Genomic DNA, 19,653 nt, shown 5'->3' with positions numbered 1-19,653 from the left:
TCCTGATTGATTAACAATTCCCTCCACAATGCCCAATTTGGAAAAATCTGGAAATTCAACTGACCTCGACCTTGATTCCCCAGACCAGTTAACTGAATTCTTGTCAGACAATCGCCTTAAACGAGTTTAGCGAGTTAACACTTTTTTTTTGAAGTCGTAATCAAATTACTATTTAAATAGCGCCGAGGGTTTTCCGACGTCACAATTTGTGTTTACGAATTTTTTTCGATATTAGTGTCGCAAGCTTGATTCGATTAAGCGTCTGGAGGGGTTGTCGCCTGTACCATATGAGCGCCGTGGGCGAAACGGATGATTTTGTCAAGTTGCAACTTGTTTAGTAATTATATTTTAATAACCAATAATTAGAACTGTCGGTCTGAGGTCTAGGCAATCCAAAGTTGGCGGATTTGCAATGCAAATAGGTCCTCTCGACATGAATATTCAAGCTCGAGGAAATCGTTTGAAATTTTACATATTTCAAGCCATTTGTAGCACATTATAATACCAATTTAAAAACCGCCTTACGCGTCCACAAACAGAGTATTTATTAAACAGTCCCGGCTGCAAATCTCGCTAATTTGTTAAAACTTGCCGATTCGGTCCCGCTTCACGGGAAAAAACGTAATCACAACCTTTATACGCAAATTAAAACGGAATTAATGAAACCCAAATTACGACAGTAATTAATGTTTATTGCAGAATCGGTTGCATTATTGTGTAATATTTCAGGTTAGGTGCAGTTTATGGGGGATTCCCGTGTGAATTAATTATAAACTTTACACCCGGTATCTTCCTCATCACGCCAAAAACGTCATTTTTATTATCTATTACTCACAGCCAGCTAGGAGATGGTTCCGTATTTCTGAATTAAGCGCTAGAACGCTGAAATATTAGTTAATTCCGTAAAATAAATTCCAAGAGAAATAATTTCGCGCTGTGATAAAAGCAAGAGACATTTTCCAGTTGTGATTTTGATAAGGCGAAAGCAAAAGTTCGCTTCTGTTAACGAACTTTAGATCAATTTCAGCATAGTTTTTAACTTACACTGCAAAACTTCATGCAATTATCTCGAGACTGTGCGCCATGAAGTAATGAAACACCATCACTAATAAAACAAATCCAAAGTTTCACTTCAAAGTTATAACTTCTCGAGCTCACATAAACAACTTTATGTTCTAGATATTGACATTGCTTTAAAAACTACTCAATCTGGTTTGCTTTTCGTTTCAATTTAGGCGCGTCTAACCAACCGTGGATCATCCTCAAGTAAACAAAGACTCGAAACGGGCAAGATGGCGAAATGGATCACAAATTAAAGAAATGCAAAATGCAGGATCAGACGAGCGTAAATTATTAATCCTCATAAAAAAAATCTATATGATAATTGTTGCGTTGTTAGAGTGTGCATCATCTTGTTGGATCGTGTAGTTTAAAAGTGTTTCGTCTTGTCACTTGGAGGCTTCAGTGGCAGGCATGAAAGCAGTTCATGACGGAGTTCACGCGCCCACCACGGTCTGCGGATTTGTTGAAATTGACGAGTTCCAAGAAAGACGAAACAGGCTACGGCTTGTTGGTTCGAAATAAAAATGCCGATAAGATCGAAGCGTTCTTTTATTTTTGTAGCAATTTTTTTCTCGACTCGAGACGACGTTCCGCACCTTGCTTATGTATGGAAATTGTCGGAAGGAGATTGTATTCTAAACGATTCGCTGTAATTATAATCGACAAAAAAGCACAAGCGCAACTAAATTGTAATTAAGACAACAATGTCAGCTGTAAATTTAATAACAAGTTGGAGGCATGCTGGGCGGAACCGAGCGTTAAGTTTATGCAAGTTGTGAAGGGACTTACGAATATGAAAATCATTCGTAAGCGTATTATTAAACGGGCTAGACCGCAAGTCACAAGGCTACCAACTTGCACGCAAAAAACGGATCAACCGTGGGGTCAGATACGAAAGTTGCTCCGAAAGCTTCAACAAGATAATGAAACAAATCGCATTTTTCAAAAAACGTTTTTATTTTAGAAAGCACCAGTCAGGTCAGGTCAAGTAAGGAAGAAACTATCAAAACAAAAATTCTACTCGGCTTGAGTTACTCTAGAAAAAGTTTATGAAATTTGTAAAGATTGTTATTCTTGAACGTTCTAGTCGGGCATCATTTATAAAAAAAACAAGCAACCTGACCTGACTTGACCTGAAGTGACGTGACCTGACTTGAGCTGAGTCATCTGGAATGGCATTAATAGCGACAGAGATATATTTTGGAAAAATCCTTCAATGTTTTGATATTACATCAGCTTTAAAAAATATTTGACCTGACCTGACTTGGGTTTTAAAATTTGCACTGGCTTGACCGGAATTTAAGTATCACACAATATTGTACATATCTTGTTTCTTAATTTGAAAAACAAAAAAAAATCACAAGATAGCCTGTCAGGACTGTAAAGCGGATATTCTAATAATTTCACAGATCAGGCGTAGTTTCGAGTAATTTTGAGTGGAAGTAGTCCAAAGCTGAACTGACTTAACCAAATAAGACTTAACCTCTGAACCTCTTTCATTTGACCTAATTGCTAATTTATTTTTTTTTAATTCAGCAAGGTTGTGGTACTACACTTTTCTTCCATTTTGGATTTTAACTTGATTCTAACTTAAATTTTGCGAAATATTGCATTGTGTTTCTTAATCTGAGAAAAAAAAAGAAGAAATCACAAGGTGTCAATTGTAAGGTCAGGGTTATAAAACGGACGTTCTAATAATTTTACTCCCGGGGCTTTCCATTGTGCAGAAGAAACGTTTCAGTCACGCAAAAATTACTAAGTTATCCTGTATTTTGCACTGATTTCCCAAAGCAGCAGTAGCAACTGGTGCAGATTGTTTCTTCCACTTCTATATTGCTAAGGTTGGCTGGACTAAGATTGTGGGAACAAACAATTGAGATATCAGTTTCGGCGAAATTTGAGTAAAATGGTGCTGCGTCTCACAAGACGCGTCTGCTTGAAAACTTGTCTGTTAAATGTCGCAGAAAAAAGTCAAAGAGAAAGTTTCAGAGGAATATTTAAAAAAAGCCGTGTAACGAAGTCTCGCTCTTTGAAATAATTGGGCGCGTTTTCGCTGGAGTTGTGTCAAAGAAATATAAAAGCAGAAAATTTTCGTGCAGCGTCATTAAGGCCGCTGCAGTTTCCAATTACCCCAAGCAAGGAAATTGGAATTCCGGACTAATCCGGATGGGTTTCGAGTGACGTCACCGGCTTTATGGATGCATCGTCGACCTTATTAGAGTCGGAAAGAAACCGCCACTCTTGGTGATTCCGAGTGGCGTACGGAGGCGGCGGCGGTGGCGGCGAAACGCTCGGGACGAATGAATGAAGATGAAAGAAATTTGTGTTCGGTTAAGCACGTGATGTAGGAAAGTAGGCATTGGATGGGTTTTCTGCGGTTGCATCTTTCATTACTGGATTTTTTTCAGCCGTAAACCTAACCGCCCGGGAAATATAGAGAGCCCTCGAAACTTTCAAGTTGCTCTAATTTTTTCCCTTCGCTGCGAATTGGACGGAACGAGTTTCAACCGCTTCGTGAAATTTTTACATTCTAATTAGGGGTTGAAGGAGCGCGGGGGCATTCGGATCAATCGATCGCGATTTTTTCCCGGCAGCACGACGTAAATTACTCTTTTGATTAAATAGTTTGTCAATCGAGCTTTCAAAATAGGGTTACTCGCCAGTCGATCGTAAATAAGTGATGAGACAGCGGAACTGACAAAGACAAAATCGAGACTCCGGCCGCACACGAAATACATATATCTTTTCGTTTTCTAATAATGTCGAAAAGTTTTCGCAAAATGCAAGATCTCCTCAATTAAAAGGGTGGTTTTATTGGGGGCATAAAGTGCAGTTTGCTCCTCGATGATGGGAGCTTCTTCGGCTATAAAATGTGTTTATCTGCAATGCAGCTGGGAGTAATTCCGTCGAGTCTGCAATAACATTTTTCTTATCGATTAGGCACGTTGTAAACATGCCCCACGGACCCTGGAGGTGTATTTACACAATGAAATATCCATACACAGGTGTGTCCAAATAGATATTCCGCGGCCCGTAATGTAAGCTGTAAAAGCTCTAATGTCGGCAGTATAACGGAAGAGAACGCTTTAAAAATCCTGTAAAAGCTTGTATACAGGTGTGTTGGCCGAGCTGATAGAAAAGTTTTAACAACTTTCTCCTTAAATTACGATTCTTTCCCGACCGCGATATCCGAACGTCGTTAATTAACAACCGCCGAATAAATTCCGGTGAGATGTTAACCGGACTCGGTGAATATCTCGTCGGAAGGGCCCAATTCAATTCGACGAGCATGGAAATATCGACGAACTCTGCTGACTAAGATATTCAAAGGAAAAATAGCAGAAGCTCGCCGGCACACTATACGTAGGTAAACATCAAAGGAAAGTGAAACATAAAGAGAATAATAAATTTGAAAACGTACAGCAAAGAGACAAGACAAAAACGAAACAAACCGTCATGGAATAACAATCAGTCGGGAAAATCTTTAAATTGCCCACTGACGTAACAAAAATGACGGAAAACAAAATGTGTCGGACGGGGAAAATGAGTTTATCTGTTTTATTAGATCTCGCCACGGAATACTCAATTTTTATCGACTTTCCACCGAGTTGGCGCGTCCCAACTCACAACTCGTTCAAAAACTATTAAACAATTTTCAGACACAATACGAATAAATGCGATCAAAAAGAAAACAAATCGGAGCGGGGGTTGCAATTGTCGGTCATGTCGTAGCGGGATTCTATGCAAATAAGCGGTCAAGGGGCGTGGTCTCAAACGCCACTTTATAATAAATCATACCTCATGAATTTTAGATACTAGTGCATTTTATTATTATAATGAGATAATTGAGACGAGCAGCATTCGTAAGAATGGGTAATTTACCACGCTTATTGCCCAACGCGACGCCACTGGTAAGCAGATTTACTGTAATTGTAAGCAAGAATTATACCAGAAGAGAAGGCATTTTTATTAGAATGTTAGTTTTGAAACGGGGTGAATAGGCAACCAATAAAACGACTGTGCGTAGCAAGTATATTTCTGCGTACGACTCAAACCAAGACAAACGTTCGATAAAACAAAAGATGAGGTAGCACTCTTGAGTTGTTTTCTTTTTGATCACCTCTTTGAATTTTTTCGCGAGGTATGTTATTTGGTAGCGGATTCCTGCTGTTTAGGGACTATAGTGTAATTTGGGAGTCGGCCAAGTGCATTTGTTATCTCCCTTTAATGTTCAGGCCGCTTGATATAGTGTCCCGAAACTCCATGAAAATATTAAATGTGGCATGAGAACGGCCCTGTTCATCCGGAAGTAATTCCTCCGGAGAAAAACAAAGGTCGAAAATCAAAACAAATTGAAACGTAAGACGAGGATTAAGATGTTGTTCGACGGGACTAATCGAATATTCGTTCGGTCGGAGGACGACGAATTCCGAGTGGTTTACGCTCCGACTCGTGCTGTTTATTCAAATAAGGATAATGCAATTGTCATTAAAAATAACAACAAAGTATAATTTAATTTGTGCATTCCTTCTCACTTTCCGCTTCCGCCTTGTCTTCGTCTTGGTATTGATTTTTATCCCGACGAACCGCAAGTACAGCCGTACCTGAAAACATTGGCTTTTTCAGCTGTTTCAGGCCCCCATTTGTATGGTTAAATTTCAGCAGGATCGACTGTAATCGGGGGCGTGGACCTTCTCCTCGAGGAATGATCTCGCGGAAAACGACACATTTTTCATAATTTCGCCTTTTTACCGGTAACAGCCGAGTAAAGATATGGCTTTATAGGTAAACCTCTTTAAGAGCATTTTCTCTAAATCCTATTTGGCCCGTATTTCCTCCGATACACAGATAAGGTACCATGGCGACTCGCCTTATAATAAAACCTCGACACATCCAATCGCCTTAAGTCCCACTACCGACAAATTAAATATAAATCGGAATTATTTTTAAAAACTTCCTGGGGTCTTTGTGCAAGGACCGACTCTCGTCCTTCGGTAACTACTTCGCAGGACTTACCGGAGTGTATAATTGCAAATATGGATTGGAATACTAATATCTGCGCCGTCCCCAAACTTTATCTATAAGCATATAAAGTGCTCAAAAATTATATTTGGTGGCAGTGAAGTGGAACAGGAATGGCGACTTGTCTGATTATCCTAATCCCTGGTCCCCGTCCCATCGGAATACAGATAGGCCAATCCTCCAACTTTTCCTATTAAGAAGAACTCGTGCTTCTACATACATATCAAAACATTTGCATTATTGAATTTTATTTCCCTTCTCAGTTTTTTTCCCTTCGATACCTGACTCGACACCGAGACCGCGTCCCAATTATGAACTAGCTCCAATTTGCAATTAAAGTAAACACGAAGCGGCGAGAAACGGAAGGAAAAACTTAAATTACACAACTTCTTTTAATCTTAACTTCGCTACTCTCACATTAAAACATTAGCAAAGAAGCTTAAAGCTCCGGTTAAGTCAAGCGTGAATTTGTCTTCTTTCAACTGAAATGCTTTTGCGGAATCGAATTAGAAAGGAAAAACACTGCCGGCGCAGTACTCCATTCTGCAAATCCGCAACAAGCAATTACTCGCCTTATTCGAGTACGTCATTCCTCCAATTTGGCCTCTTTTGCAGCACAGCCCGCTGTGCTAAAAACGGAAATGGATAATTTGTGGTGACGTTTCTGTCGTGTTCCGACGGGTCTCCGTCGCAGCTCGGACCGGAGAAATCCCCGAGAAAGTTAATAAAACGACCTAGCCTAATCTCCGCGTCTATACACTTTTCTGTTTAGCGAAATCTTAAAGGAGTAAACAGCGAGAGTATTATGCAAAATTGTCGGCCATAACAAGAACGACATCATTCAGGAAAATAGTCGGTCTCATTGTTGGCGTACAATGGTTCTTGAGTTTGCCGAGATCAGATAGGGACGTTTTAGTAAAAGTCTCATTGTGTCCCGGATCATAACTATGATCGAATATTTTTATAATAAAAAGCCACCGTCGTCGTCGTCGAAGGAGATGAAGATCGCTGGATAACGGAACACTCATAGATGTACGACGCCCCCGAGAAATCTATCCGCACGGCCATGCGGTGCATTATAACGCGCTTACATTGTTTAGAACATTGATAAAAGTTGATTTATTTGCGTAATAGCAGTTCCGGAGCGAAATTGCTATTTGTGGTCCGCTAAAGTATGGGAGTGCATATTTAGGGAAAGTTAGTGAGCGTTATCTGTGTTGTTGTTTTTGTGTGTTGTAGTTTTGGGAAATCTGGTGGAAATTAAAATTGTGCTTTCTTTGCGGAGGCAGGTCGGAAGAGGCGGCACGAAATATTCGACGTTTTCGCAAAACTACAAACAAAGTTTTAATATTTCCCAAGCGTCTAATTTTCTAACTCCACCCTGAAGGTTTGTACGTGAGTTGGTTGTTTCTCGTCTCTAATCTAAATGATCTCTTTCGGAAGGAGTGCTTGTACTTTTTCACAGGGTTATAAGTCGAGTTTAACGCTTAAAAAATGAATTTAATCCGGGCCAAGTTCCTGATTGAGGAGCGCGAAGGAGGCGAGAAACGATAATTTGTGGGGGATGATTCGGGCCTACCATAATAAATTCGGGAATTCACGGTGCTTGTCCATTCCACGTTGAGATACCACATTCCATATTTCGTCGGGAGACATTGCATTAAAGTAAAGCATGACGTGTGATGATACCGCGCCTATTCATCTTAACTAGGCTGGTATCTCAGAGCAGCCATAAACTTACATTAACTGCGTAACAACGTCCATATTCTGTAGTCGGCAAAGATTTTAGCGTGCGTGTGCACATCCATTCGCATATCCAAGAAATATGGCTCGTATTATCGAAGTTAATAGGACCATTATGGAACAGGTAGTATCAATTTCAATTTGGAAACGCGCCCCCGGTTTTTCATCAATAGTCGCGGACTGGGCCGGAATACGCATAAAGGTTTTATGGGCCATCTTTAGGGCCATTTCCAGGAGCTGATCTAAATGACGAACTTTATGGCATAACAAGAACGCGCAAGATGCCTAATAATGAATCAACCCCGCGACTTCATTAAATCGGGACGCGCTCGTAATAACCCCATTTTTCAAATCGCACCTATTGTCACACCCTGAGGCATCCAGAGGCTCGACTCTTAACCAATCTGGGACCAAAAATGTTCTCGCTTCTTTGTTACGTTGTATTTTTAAAATGAAAACTTCTTTAGGCGCACCGCGGGCAGAGAATTCGCTTCATCGTCACGCGTCACGTCACACGCTCCGAGGTGAAAGGCTCATATAGACAAATGTTTGCTTCATGGCGACCATAACATCTCAAATGAGAGAAAAAAGTCGTAGATAATTAGGAAGGAGTACAATGATTTTTACGCTCCCCTGGTAATTAAAGTGACGTCCTCGGTGACGTCACATTTGGAATTTTTATCTCAGTTAAAAAAAGTTTATTATAAATTGTCCTAAAAAACAAAACAAATAAATAACAGAGTCGCTAATAACCGGGATCCGCTGTACCGTATTTACCTTTATTAATTAAACTGATTTTAATAAAAATTTCCATTGAAATTTTGGCAAAAAAATTAACTAAACAAAGTCTATTTATTGCACTGAAAAATAAAAATACATGAATATTATCTTTTTATCTATGGAAAAGTTTTTTGAAGTGAAACTTTTTATGGGAGGGTCTTGAAATTCTGATCGGCAACCTTTTTGTATGACGAAAAGTGGTGGGGGTAAACACTATCGGGTCGAGTGGGAGCAGTGTCTCGCACAAGGGTTGCGCCAATATTTCCATCTCACTTAAATGTAAGTTAATCTGTTTGACACGATACAAACATCCCTTAAAATTGTGTATACTTCTGTCTTTGTCACATTCACGGCATTTATCGATAATGTCCTCTCTTTAATTTGGAGGCTTAAAAATGAACAATGACTTACGCATTTCGATATTGTTTAGTGTTATCGTTGTTTATAATATATTTTCTTCATTACAATATACAATTTTGTTGTGAATATACTATTTAAAAGTGATTGATGAATAATTATAATGTTTCCCTCTAATACAAAAGTTTCACTTCTACCGTGCGTCTTTACGACACATTCTGTTTTTTTTTAGATGACCCATATGGTACTTTACCCGGTTATGTAATTGTTTTTGCGAGACTGATAAAAAAAATGTGTTGTATCGCAAAAAATATAGCGTTCGTTGTATTTTGGATTTTTCAGGTTTTCAGGACTCGGTCTCATGTGTCGGCTATAGTGCAGCTGCTCTTGTTCTCAGCGTCTCGGCGGACGTACGCCACTGTATTTACATATTATAGGCGGCTTCCCTGCTTCCTCATATTACAATAATACCATTTACATTCAGACAGTTCCATCTCCCGTCGAAAGAAGGCAAATATTTGTATAATGGAGTAGTTCCAGGCACTTTTCCTTTTCCAGTTCATCTTGCAGATGTCTATTGTCGTAATGAAGGATCTGTCGGGTTTATCCTGATCGAAGTCTTGTGCAATTAAGGGAATCAAGAGTCTCATGGTGAACGCGATCCAGTTTTCTATTCATCACGGTAGTTTATTTATCAGATAAATGATTAAGATTCTGGATGCGTAATGGTCCAAGATCAGCCATATGTCAACAGCAATATTGGATTCGGAAGCAATTTAGAGATTCTGTAAAAGAAATCGGTCGTCTGAGAAATTCTATAGCTGCTTTGTTGTCACTTCACTTAGTGAATCAATCAATACTCTCCACAATCAGTTTCTTAAACAATCCCGGTCGTAGCGGAAACGACATGGACAATGGTCAGGAAATTATTAAGTTTCGTCCAGTAGCGGTAGCAAATTTTTAAAAGACGTTCATAAAGAGAAATAAAAACCAAGCGATTTTTCGACGAGAACAAAACCCTTCTTCTTTATATGGATGACATCCAGTATCAATAGCCGCCTTGTGACTTGTCACACTCCGGCACTGTGCCAATGGAGGGATTCTTTCATATCAGCTTCGCACACTCAAACTGTTGTCTAACAGCTCCGGACCGCCCGTACATCGTATTTATATTACACACTCCATTGCTCTGACATCTTTCGTTTCACACACATATTGCCTGATAGGTCCCCTCACCAAGAATTAATATTAAACCCTCTCCACTTACACGGTTTACACCTCATATTCTACACTCGCACAAAATTCAATCGACTACGGTTCATCATTTCGGATGTTCAGAAGCTTAAAGCAGAAAGGCTGATAATGAGAAACTGGAACTAAAAGTGTACGATAAAAAATTAAGGTGCTGCGTAATAAAAATTGTCCCGGCGCATCCACCAATCTTGCTACACCAAATCATTAATTTTCGGAGCAATATTAAAAATAGGAAGATGCGATTTCTTGTACTGGTTTCACCACCATGAAATTTACAAAACAAGGTATTAAAACGAAGCCTCGTTTGAAAAATAATAAAGATGTGATGTCAGGGGAAAAGAAAAAAGTAGTACATATTTCTCTTAGCTCATCCTTCCTTTTTTGGATGAGAGATTCTCACGTTGACATCTAAAAATAGATTTTTCTTAAATTAAACATTGTCTAGATTGGCGCATCCACTATTTTTGTAAAAGCAAATCGTTAATTTTCTGCAAAATATTTAAATGGGAGAATGGGGTTTTCTCTGTTGATTTCACCACCAAGACATGTACAAAACATGATACATGATAAATAGAGAGCTTCTACACAAAGTCAAATAATAAAAATGTGAAAGTAGGTTTTTCAAAATTCCAGGTCAACTATTAAAAATGCGACTACGAATTCAACAAAGAAACATTTAACAACTTTCCAGGTTGTTAGAAATTTAATTCTTGCCCGGCGCATCCACCATTTCTGTAACCAACAGCAATCAATTTTCTGGATAATATCAAAAATAAAAATAGCAGATGTTTCCACTGACGGCATCACCACGAAATGTACTAAAGGTGGTGTTCACAGCTTTTGAAATAATATTCATGTCCTTAAAATATGCCCCACAACGTGGATCATACCTTAGAAAAATCATGGTTGTCACAACAATAAATAATTTCTTTCATTAATTTGGTACTACAAAAGAATATTTTAGACCAACTTGTGAAAAAATTTATTTTAAATTTTACTTGGGGCATCCGCGATTTTGTAATTTAGTCAATTTTGTGATTATTGAAGAAAATACAAACGTGCGGATTTTTTCGTTGCCTTCATCATCACAAAATTTACAAAACATGATTAGCGCATCTTGTTTTGGTTGGAAACTAAAGATGTAAAGTTTGAAGTTTATGCTCTCTTTTACCCATCAATTTTCATATCATAAATTGGCAACTTTGACGATTATTAATAAAAACAGACATATAATATCTTTCCATTCGCTTTACGACCACGAAGTTTGTAAAACAACATTTAGAACTTAATCTAGCTTAAAATCTCATTTTCCACCTTTTCTGTAACCACAAATTTGTAATTTTTTATTGGAATTGGAAATAGAAAGAGGTGATTTGTTTCGATTGGCTTCACCGCTATGAAATTTACAAAATGTATTATTTACTTTGTAAAATCATATAGATATTTATGCAGCGAGTTGCAAAATGAGCGTCTTTTTTGCACTAGACATGACAATTGGACCACGAGTGTCAACGAGTGGTCCAACATATCGTGTGCAAAAAAATTGCCATTTTGCTACGCGTTTCATACAAGATTTTTTCTAATTTAGTTACGAAAAGCACACATTCTAATTAAAATCCTGTTTAAATCTGCCATTTCAATAATTTTCCGGGATAATAATACTAATGTCACTTTTTAACACTAGTGATAATATAATGTCACTTTTTTGACAAGTTATTAAATGAAGCACGTTTGACAACTAAAATGACATATCACAATGGTTACTTTTCGTAACTGAATTAGAAAATAGTTATTTATGTTACAAGTGTTGAAAACGATCCATTGCTTTACGAACGGTAATATGTGAGAGTGAGTAAAGCAATGGAGTTTTCACAAGAGTACCATACAATATTTTTTGTGCTGCCTTTTGTAATAAAACATATTTTTCAATCATTAACATAATAAATATTACTTAAACAAAATTATGTTGGTATTCAATTTAGCACTAAATATGTCAAATGTCAATCTGTCAGTGCTCGAATTTCAAATTCAAACGCAACTTTATAGCTTGCAAGGTCATCAACCAAAATTTTTATAAATAAACCCCCCGAACCTAAAATTAACACATTTTAGCATTTGTTAAATATTTCCGAAGCACCTTTTGTTTTATAACATTAGAGACATAATTGTCTGTCAGTAATACTTGATTTGCCACAATTAGTTTATTTTTTCTTGCCTTAGATTTTTTGTTTGTCCATTGCAGCACTAGAGTTTTCTCATTTCCATTGCCGCACGCTAATCGTCCACTTAAAATGCCAATTGCAACTACGGCAGCACAAAATAGATTTTTATGCATTAAGGGAGATATGAATATGATTTTTCCCTGAGGTTGACGTGGTTATAATCCGAGGGCCTTTGGCCCGAGGAATTATAAGTCAACCGAGGGGAAAAACATGAATATCTCCCGTGGTGCATACAATATTTTATTTTTTAGTCTCTGTACTTAAAAGTTAAAATTTTATTAAAAATATTTAGCAGGGAAGATTGCGTGAATATGTGGTTGCTATAGTTTCGTTCTCATTAGTTTGTTGTCAACAATGTGGAGGGCGAAAAAAATTGACAAACCCCAAGGGAGATATGAGTTGTTTTTCACAATCTGTATCTATGACGAAAAGAAACAATATCGTGTTACTAAAAAAATAAAGAATATTATGATAACTTTTCACATTCGTCCCGGCGCATCCGCCATTTACGTAACCAGAATATAGCAATTTTTTGGTTGAAAGTAAAGAAACATGGTTATTTCTATTGATTTCATCACCATTTCAAACGATTACAATATCCAAGTGTCTGATTAAAATATTTCAGCAGCGTCGTAGCCGTGGAATCTTTTTAGCAAGAATGAATCTTAAACCTTGTCTTTTCCTGAAAATTGAATCTGCTAGAGTTCATAATTGTGTGCTTTGTAAGCTTTTTTACGAAGCACAGATCACGGAGAAAACTTATAATTCACAATAAATTTCAAGAAGATGAAGACAAGTTGCAACACTTTTAAACAATCTGCGGCGCAATTAAAGGAACAACAAAAGATAAATCAGGAAGGGTACAATTAAAGTTTTAGAAAGTTATGACAATCTCAACACTTTAATATGGTTTAGAAAGTCTGGTGATATCTGAAAAGGACGACACCGGAATACAAACTGGTGAAATAACGTTTGCGCGTTATCGCGAAATGACAGTGTGTACAAAGACGAATTAAAAGAAAATAAAATAAAAACGCTTTCGAGAGTTGAAAAAGGGTGAGAATGTAACGCGAGTTCAATTTTTGCGTGTGCCACAAAAATGAGCTTTTTTATTCAGTTAGTGCACGGTGAGAGCTTTGTCGCATTATTACAAAAGCGTTTTCCACCGGGGTCGGTACGTTCTCAACTTTTTAAACAGCATTAGTGAATCCGTTTCCGTGTTCCTTATCGAAGAAAATTAAAATGACGGTCAGGATATTTTTGCCCGGCTTAGTCCTCATGATGCTTTAAAATGCATAGCCCGAATACTTGGGAGATTTGAGCCGAAAACCGATTTCAATTCAGATTGAAATCGTTTTATTTTAAGAGTTAAAGGCAAAGTTTCAGCCCGGCAAACCCGAATATACTGAATATAAAACATAAATGGCGGCATAAAAATTTACGTGAATGCGCCCGTGTTGTTAAATTACAAGAGTACATCAGTCCGACCTTCTGAATAACTTACAACCCTTTCAGTCTAGTTGGAAAAACTGTCTCTCACCCCGCGAATTAATTTGTTTGTTGCAGACGACCTAATCATTCATTTAACATTTTTGTCATTGCAAATGCGATTCTGTGGCCCTTTCGCATATTTTATGGACGTCGATTGTCCGTCAAGTATTATTTGTTAATGCGTTTCCGATAAATTTTTCCGTTACAGTTTCCTAAATGATGTTATGAATGTTTGATCGCGCGTACGTCGATTGCGTTTCCGCCTAAAGGGTTATACAAAATAGGAGCCCGATTAATATTAATGGTTTAATTGAAAAGCGCATTAATTATAAATAAGTAATTATTTTTCTTTTGAATCTTCGGTATCCAAGCTGGATGGGGTGCATTACTAGGAAACGATTCCAAATGAATTTGCAGAATTAAACAACGGAAATTGGTTGGTTTGAATAATTAAATTCGCAACACGGCTGCAATTGGATTGTAATGCAATCAGAGCAACTTTTGTCCTCGTTAATACTTTGTTAATTCACTAACTAAATAAATGCGCTCCGATTTAATAATTATCTCCCATTAATATTTATTAACAGGCAATTTTCATTACTTCATTCGAACACCGCAATGGACACACTGTCATAAATTGAACGATACCGATTATTCATCTTTTGCCTCTTCCGTTTTGACAATGATGAATACACTCGGCAGTTCTATCACAAATCAAAGAAATATCGCTTGATCTTTTTTAATTTCAACAAATATCACAAGGAAAGAACCGATCAAGAACATTTGCAAAACAATGAAAAAAGAATTAGAAATCACTAGAAAAAATGTAGAGTGCGGTAGGTGTATTTTACATTGCTCCAACTAAACAGGCTCGGCTTCGCCTCGTGCCTGAAATCTAGTTGTCGCGCGGTAAAATACACCTACCGCACTCTAATGTAAATAACTATTGCTTGTTACAGCTTTGTTTAAATGTTTACTATTTTGTTATTTTTATGGTTTCAGGTCAGCAAAGTGAAATATTTTTTTCTGCAAAATATCTACTTGTGCTTTGAAAAACACGTAATATCTTTTATTTTCATAAGTTCATAACAGAATAGAAAAGAAGCTACTTTTTTGTCTTGACTTGTTTTCTTGTAGTTTTCGACAACTTGCTTACTTATTTAACTTTTCTTGCGTCTCTCTTAGCTTACCACGCGCAAAAATATTCACAATATTCTAACAAAAATTCTCCTAGCGCATCTAACATTTTATAAGAGCTTCTTTTTAGGGTGAACAAAAAAAATAATGGAAATATTATCCCGGCGCATCCACCATTTCCCAACAGGTAGAGAAAATTCTGAAATGATTTTTTTTCTTTATCATCATAAAGGCTACGAAAGGATACGGCAATGCTGAGTTAATTTGGTGAAATTCAAAACCGAGGTCCTGAGACTCAATCCAGTCCATAAAATGTAACATATCAAAAAAAAAATCTTCTGTGTAATTTTTTTTCTACATTGTGTTCTTTCAAAACTCATGAAATAATAAAAGCATCGATACTAAATTCTCTTTTTTATTGAGACCTATCAGGATAGGTCCTTGATTTTTGAGGTATTTTTCTAGCAATAATTAATCCTCCAAATCTATCCTGGCCAATCCACGATTTTTAAAACTAAAATTGTCATCGAAATAGTCATTGTTTACTTTTTAACAATGAACGGTTATCTAGCGTTATTTTCTAATTTTGACATCATGGCATCTGACATCTAGGTATATTCACGCCGTGGACACGCCCACAGCGGGCCTACAACGGCGGCTCGTGATAGATCATAGGGAAAGCGGTTAAATATTGGGTAATAATTTCGTTATTTAGCTTTTTTAGAGGCTTTTCTTTAATAGGGATAATTTAATTATTACATATTTCGTGTAATTAATAAATAAATCGCGACAAATACTTCAAATGACCTTACATTTGTCTCGGTCGAGACATTTCTACTCCTAGGACTTGAAGTACTTCAACTCCGCTCAGAAAAAAAATGAAACTTTAACGTCTTTCATACAGAAAAATGAATAAAAAGTTTAGAAAAATTTTACTCTGATCATTACAATTTTGCTGTATTGTTTGGAGAGGATTAAATATAGGGGTTGTATTTTTGCGTGATGTGGTTGGTGCAGTTAATTCCCGTTGCGTTCCCCAGCGCTTCGGTCGGTGTAAAAATAAAGAAGAAGCAGAAAAACGAAGCTGAAGGCGAGCTGAAATTTTGCAACAAATAACCGACGAGTCAAGTATGGATTTTCAGTTATCTGCGCTACTGCTTTAACGTCAGACGGTAATTGCGCGCCCCGTGTTCCAATTAAAGCGCTCCTCAAACAAAAATAGTGGCCGGGGCCATTGAAACATCGTACTTTATTACTCCATAAATAGTATCAGCACACGGTGTCGTTAAAAGAAGTTTTTCCCAAGAGGGCGCTAAGTTGTGGGTTCCGCGTCAGGCATAGATAACTACGTTCAGCCGAACAGTTCTTGCAGGGGAGCGTGACCCGGGCCCCTTAACAGCGAAATGGCCGACTGTAATGTTTATGACTAGATAAAGGCCACCACGCAAATAAGCAGTCTAGCTATCGTAAAAGAAATTAAAAACTTTTCGCAAGAGGGAGACATTATTTACAATACTTTTCATCTTCTTGCTTTGAAGCTGAAACAGAGCCACCGCCCCAGGCACTCGGCGGCATGGCCGTAATAGATTTTCAACTAAGTACGAAATATACTTATACCTGTCAAAGCGAATTTAATAACGACGAGGAAGGGATGTAATTTCGAAATGAATCCTAGCGGAAAATTCGGGATGTGATGCGCGATAAAAATAACGCTTTGTTTAATTGAAACTTTAGCCGCGAAAGCGCCTTTTGTACTCGAATTTCTCGAGGTTATTAAAAATTTCTCTTCCAGCTGACCGACTCCGCTCTCACCACCTTTTCTCCACTTTTCACCCAAGTGAACTGTGACAATTGCGAAGAACCGAACACGCGTTATTACGGAGCGATTTATGTGATTTTTACGGCCCGGACCAGATTAGATTAATTACAAGACGCATAAAAGTCTTGCGGATTGAGGAAATCCGGAGTTTGCAAAACGTATTTTTCATCGGCTTTATCGTCGAACGTGATCGCAAATTTTAGGCCTTTTGTGGCGCCGGTCCTGCTGACTTTGGTTCTCTTGTTCTCCGGAGACTAATGGTAAATAAATTCAACGGCTCACGTACATTTGCGTCGATCAAGTTGTAAATTTCGGTCATCGATATGGGGAAGACAAGCACGTCGGGGTGGATCAGGCCTAATTTACATGGTAGTTTGCCGAAATCCACACCCTCCGAAACCGTCTTAGAAGCGGGACTCTATAAAGTTATACGCTCGACTGTCGCGGATTCAACCGCAGAACGGCGTTGTAAATTTAACAACACTTTTATTCATTGACTCGCTTTCCAACTCGCCGGAAACATTTTCGGAAATTGTTATAGGTGCGGTGTGCATTGCTTTGATGGTGATTTTAATTAACGAAACGTCCTTTGATTACACCGGAAATTATTAAAAGGGACGCTTATTAAAAAGTTGAGGGCGCTTCAATTGGCACAAATTTAATTTGTCAAAACTCCTGCCAATATTTGGCCCCGAGGAGCAGCCACGCGGATTTAACAGTCACGGAAATTTCTTCTCTCGCCCAAGAACACCTCTCTAATAAACGTTCTGCTGTGCTTTTTACGCCTCGGAATGGCAAATACAAACTTAACCAATAATGACGATTCGCTTTGTCCAACTTAAAATGATGAACTGTTAATTATTTCATCAAAATCAAATGACGCTTCAGTTCCACAAGCTCTCAAAATTAAATGCTGTCACATTTAATTAGCTGCAAAAGGCGCATTCATTTGCCAATTATACTTGCACAGTTTAATGCAATTTGCTGTGTTCAGAGGCTTTAATAAATTTAGATTTGCACATTCCCAGATACATAGATGTCCAAGGTTTCTCTTTCGTTCACTTCACTTTCGCTCATCGTTTTTCGCTCACTGTCTTTCACTCACTGGTTTTTCCAATTTTTTCTGATAACGTAATTTTGACTGAGTACATTTAAGAAGGGTGTAGCCAAGAAACGATCAAGGAAAACTTATTATTGATATTCCAGTCGCTGGAATGAACTGCAGACAAAGAATAACTTAAAATAAAATGAAAAAAGAGAAACTTCCTCTGAAGTATTTATGTGTTCCGGTAACACTTCTTGTTCAGTTTCCGCGTACCGCTTGCAGTAAACAGTTGCAAGTCGTCGTGTAATTATTAATTATATGCCATTGTGGAGTACAATATTTTAGTGGTGCATTAATTAGCCCGAAGTATTTATGGCGAAGTGCGAGCCATAATGAATGAATCGGCGTGTAATGTCGTTAAAATTCACGCCATCACAAACATAATAAACGAATCCAGTTACGGTTTATAGTTAGCAGCAACTTTAATGTATGAAATCCCTATTCATGAGCTATAAATTTATGCGTATAATGTAATTAAACAGGTCGACTTAGTAATTACTGATCATAGTTCTGTTTTACATATTTAGGGGACGTTAGGTTCGGGTTGCGGGGGTTAAGTGGAATCCATTGGGTCGGGCGCAAGGTGGACACAAAGGGAGACATTATAAAGGTTACGGAATGTGGGTCGCAGGACATACGTTCGGTGGTTGACTCCAAATGGCAGGGACCCCGCGGCGGTGCGGTCATGACACGCACTTCAAGCATGCCACCCCCGGCTGCCGTAACGACATTTTCTTCGACTCGAACCGTAAACGATGCATTTTTCAATAACAAACAACAATTAAAGTGTTGGATTGTTGCGACAGCGCGCCACCCCTTTTTTAAATAATAAGCGTTAATTTTTAATGAACGCCATCGGAGAAAATTAGGGCGCTTTACACGGCAATTTGCTGCCGTTGTCAAATAACTTAATTATTTCTTTCATCCCTGTTAGGAAATGGCTAGTTTACGGTCGCAATCGACACTTTACCCCGAAGCCCGCCAAATGCCCCCTTAATCCCGCCATATTTTATATGACAAGCTAAATGCATCGTAAAACTCCACTTTTTCATCAGTTTTCTTAAGTAACTGGAATAAGAGATTCGTCGCTGAAATTTTTCGCTTGACGCAAGAGGTGGCGGCGGTACTGATGACTCACGGAGATTCTTGCTGCCAGATTGCTTTCAGGGTGGCTCATATTTAGAAGACTGATAACTGGGATGACCCCCGATCTGTGATTTATGACCGTCCGGGGATACATAGATATATACAACACCACCCCTCACTTTATCTGCGATTTATTGGGCCCAGTCGTAAAGTCCGCGAAATTTTACGTAAGGGAAAGCAATCATCGTGATTACGCCTCAAGATACTTTCCCCCAACAAATAGGGGCGTTAAATTTCGAAAAATCGTAAAATGTTGATCGACAGGAAAAACTAAATTTGCCGTGAAATTATTGATACGAGCTTTTGCGCTTAATTATTAGAGAGTGTATTTTTAAATGAGAGAGAGTTGTGGAAAGCACCGAGTTCATAAAATACAGTCCTGTCTGCATAAATTTTCCGACTTTATTAACACATCTGAAATGATAATTTAAGGAAGTCAGGGAAGTATCAAAGAAATTGAAAATACAGTAATGGGTGGAATGGCACCCCAGCGTGATACGTCTGTTCATCGTAAT

This window comes from Tenebrio molitor, chromosome 7 (assembly GCF_963966145.1).
Source record: "Tenebrio molitor chromosome 7, icTenMoli1.1, whole genome shotgun sequence".
NCBI lineage: Eukaryota > Metazoa > Arthropoda > Insecta > Coleoptera > Tenebrionidae > Tenebrio > Tenebrio molitor.
This window is presented reverse-complemented; position numbering follows the sequence as displayed.